The sequence below is a fragment of the Amblyomma mixtum genome, chromosome 3 (genome assembly GCF_055824585.1).
Source record: "Amblyomma mixtum isolate Tamu chromosome 3, ASM5582458v1, whole genome shotgun sequence".
In the NCBI taxonomy this organism is placed as follows: domain Eukaryota; kingdom Metazoa; phylum Arthropoda; class Arachnida; order Ixodida; family Ixodidae; genus Amblyomma; species Amblyomma mixtum.
In genome coordinates, this window is record NC_143014.1 from 176597228 (window position 1) to 176601470 (window position 4243).

General features: G+C 49.0%; 1 pseudogene; it reads left to right on the forward strand.

Annotated features, from left to right (window-relative positions):
* The first annotated feature begins 548 nt into the window (after window positions 1-548).
* On the forward strand, window positions 549-1324 carry LOC149352826 (uncharacterized; annotated as a pseudogene).
* The last annotated feature ends 2919 nt before the right edge of the window (window positions 1325-4243 follow it).

Here is a 4243-nt window from a genome sequence, read left to right on the forward strand (position 1 = left end):
TGCATCGATTCCTGTAATTCTTTTTAAGTCAGCATCTGTGTGACATAAAGAACCCACCTGAAGTATAGCCGGTATTCCCCCAGGCAGTGTTTCGCAGCCCCTTTAAGGGTATGACGCGATAGCTAATGGGTTAATGCCCATATATGCAGAATTGGGCATTCTCTACTTAACATTCATAGATCCCTGGGAGTCTTCATAACACTCCTGACGCAGTGGTGCTATAGTGTACTAGAATTAGAAGTAGTGGGGCGAGTGAAGCTCCGCGCCAGCGGAGCGCGTGAAGCAGGCGGCGCCGAAATCTCGGGCTGCCGCGCGGCGGCGCTGCTGCGCCTTTCACTTGGCAGCCCCATCATACTCCGGAGCTCGCTGCGATAGGCGCCGGCTTGTTACACGGGGAGCGCGCTCTGCCTTGGAGAGCATTTTCAGCGTGCCATGCTCTGTTATGCTGTTCAACATAGGTGTAATTCCCCAAGACAATTCAGTGCACCCCGTGACTTTCTCCAGGAAACAGATAGGGGCCATCCACTGACCGTACGAGAAACGGAACACTTTGCGCGGCAATCTAAGCACGTGCACGCATCTACGTAGGTTACGCGCGCTGGTTTCAACAAGATCGTCGTGGGCAAGCGTTTTTCCTCCGTACGTTAATTCATGTGCGTCTTGATTTCATCTCTTCTGCGCTGTGCAGCCCATGATATTACGAGATGAGCAAACCTCGGCGGAGGAACTATTGTTTTGCTCCTGGATGTCGGACCGGCTTCAGTGGAGTGAAGGATGCTCCGAAGTTATCATTATTCTGGGTTCCTGAAGACGAAACAAGGCGCCGCACATGGCAGCGCAACTTGCACCGTGCGGACAAGCCCCTGGAAATGACGTCCGCCGTGTGTGAGCTGCATTTTGAAGAGAAGTACATATTAAGAGACTACGTGCATATCATCAACTTCAAACAGGTGCGCATACCACGTGGCAAGCCATCTCTTTAGCCAGATGCAGAACCAACAATTCTGCCCAACCTTCCCGCGTATCTGTCCAAAAAGCCCTCGCGCGAGAGGCCAGCAAGGAAAAGAACGTCTTCGCAAGTGCCCAGCGACCTGTCGGCCAAGAGGCAGTGCACACAAGGGGATATATCACCGATTATTACGTCCCAGAATGACGAAGCAGCGGAGTTATGTGAGCCTCGCGAGAATTATGCGTTTCAGCTAAGCGAAGTCCCTAAACCATCTGAGCTCTATGCACTGCACAAGTTTTTGGAACTATATACGATGGTGTTGCTTTCGTCCACGGCTCCCTCAATTGTGAAACACACGCTATCAGCATAAACTAGACCAGGCTGAGACTTCTCTCGTTAAGGTGCCACCTGCAAATGACCAACACTTGCCATTAGTGGTCGAAAAGAGTGACTCAAGACTTATTTATTATATGGCAGGGTACGTGGCCAGAAAATGTGTCTTGAAACTTAACTGGGCGTCTTGCAAAGACATTCTTCTCGTGGAACCAAATGAGGCAGCAGTGCACCATCTCCCATCCGAGTATACAAAACATTGTGACTGGGGTGGACTTTTCTACCCCTCGAAAGATTTGTACTGCTTCGTCGCTGAATTGGAAAATTTATTTACAGAATGCTTCAGCACCGGAGAATTGCACGCCAACAGCATATCCGACGTGATATCGCTTGTGAGGCAAACATTCATTCATCTAATGCTGTTGGGTGCAGTGTACACAAGGAAGAGATCAGCATGAAGGTGGTCTGTTCCTATGTCCTTACGCGCTTGCACTTTCTCGTCAAAGGACTGAACAGCGAAAATAGCGCAAAGCGAAAAAGAGCCAAACTTGCTAATCTGAGCAGGAGTGTGTAAAATTCGCGGCAGTCAGTTCCACCAATGCAACTTTGCGTTTTCTCGAAAATATTTTGCGAATTATTGCAAATAAAGCCATTTTGTATATATTTCCAATGCAATCAGACTCTTCACATGCCTATGTGAGCTACAGTGAACGCACGCCAGCCATACGTCACACGGAACGTTTATGACTTTACAAGAGAGGACTATCTGCCTTTCTTCCATAAATGTCTGATGTAAGATTAAACCTCGTAGAGCCCGAATAACTTCAGGAGCATACCTGCCTGATCGCCGAGCTGCTGCGAGCGCGCGCTTGCCAGGTGAAGGGAGCGGCAGCGCCATCTGTCGGTGTCGGCGCAAACAGCTTCAGCCCGCCACCTTCCCTCGACCCACTACTCCTAATTCTAGTACACTATAGTGGTGCAGCGGTTGAGCGATACGTCACTGTCCTGCGATGACAGGTGCTGCCACCGGTGGAACTTGTGCGATTCAGTTTGCTCTTCCCAGCAGCTTCTCGGGACCAATCACTACTTTAACTGCCACCTGCCACGGTGAGCACTATGCTCACAATCCGGTGGGCAGGTTGTTATGACGCCACAAGGTCACGTGACCTAGCTGGCCTGCCTACCTCCTAGGTTGCTTCTCTGGAAATTTTTCGGGAATTTTTCGGTTTTTCGGATTTTTCGGTCAACAACGCCGACGCCGAATTTTCTGCGACACGAGCTCCCTAATGTTATCGCGTTAATAACGTTACTGTTGCGAAAATTCAACCATTTTTGGTTTACTTTGAAGTTCTGGAGCCTTCTAGTTGCAACTTTTTACAATTATCTGTTCTTTTCTTTTTCCTTAGTTTTGCGCTGGTGGTGGTGTCCGCATCGAAGCACGCGCTGCTGCAATGAAAACGTGCGGCATAACACGCTGGTGGTCTGCTTGGAATGACGTTATGCGTGACGGCACTCTATGCAGACCAATAAGCCTGCCAGCGAGCACAGGAGACAACAGAAGCGGTCTGAAGATGAACAAAGACAAACTCGTCCAACACGCCACCATGCTGCAGCACCTGTGATGATTGTTGGGAAAATTCTATAAAGGAAGTAGGACCTTGAGACCCGAAAGCAATCCGACAAGGAGCGGAAATGCCTAGCCGGCCAAAACAGTCCTGGCTAACGTGCCACGGAGGCTCATTGGTTAGGGCCGCAGAAGCAGATGCAAAGCGAGTAGACGTGAAGACCCTGCAGTTCGAGACGCGGCAGTCGAGGTGAACGCGTGCCACACGGACAAATTTAATGCAGTTGTGTGTTTACTTCAGGTTTTAACGGCAATCACGCGGTGCCACAAGCGTAAATTTAATGGCATTAGTCTTACTGCGATTCGCGACCTATTGAGTTCGCCGCAACTTTGCCCGAGCAATCCGTACTCTTGTCTCCAATCCACGCGCAAAAAAGCACGAAACTTTGTTATTACCAACTTGCTTCCCAGTAGCCCATGGTTTATTGATAACTTTCAGTCAGATGAGGCATCTCTACTGCATTTTAGATGTGAAGGCAGACATTTTTGCCAGCACTTCAGAAAGATAGCCTCAGGATAAGAACGGACACGCGAGTTTATAGCTACTTTTTCATCTTGTCAAGCAAGAACAGTGGCATCTTCTGCAAAATTTTTGTTATGTTACATTTGAACGACTTTTCATGCTTATTGGCACTATTTACATTCAGGTGAATTTTTTACCTTGAAGGCGTCATCGGTCTACCAAAACAACCAATGATAACGAAGACGCAGGACAAGGAGAAGGTACTCACGCACACCGTCGCCGGACGTGGATCGTGACTCTCTTATAATGACATTAAATGTGGGCGTGTAGCACCAACTCCGAAAGTAATGCCACTAACAAATGAAAGGCGTTAAGCATTTATTGCCGCTTCTTATGCACGTGTGGCACGGGTATTACACACCAGGACCTTCCTGTTCTAGCCGCCGATGAAGAAGCCAGGCGACAAAATCGGCAAGCCAAGGCAGCGATCAAGACGGAAGCAGCAGTCAGGGCGCTTGCCAAACAGTTTCTGGACAACCCATTCAGCCACTGTAGTTCGGTATGCGATCGGTTGTGGTCCAGGAACGATCTCTCTGCCGTGACCATGTCCCAGGGGATACTTTCACTGGAGTTTCCTGTTAGCAGCTCCTCGAAGTTCCATCTATGCTAACACTGAACCATTCGCGTTACAACACTCATAACCGTCCTGTGAGTTTGCTCAGTGAGCGGGAACCTAATTACACCCTTCAGTCTTCGTCAGAAAGTTTTCTTTGAAATGCGCGGTTGCATTTTCCCGCATTGGCAAGGCTTTCCCATGGGGTCTTACGTCGAAGGTTGTTGGCCTGTGGTTAATTGGTATCACTGGTTGAAAGAC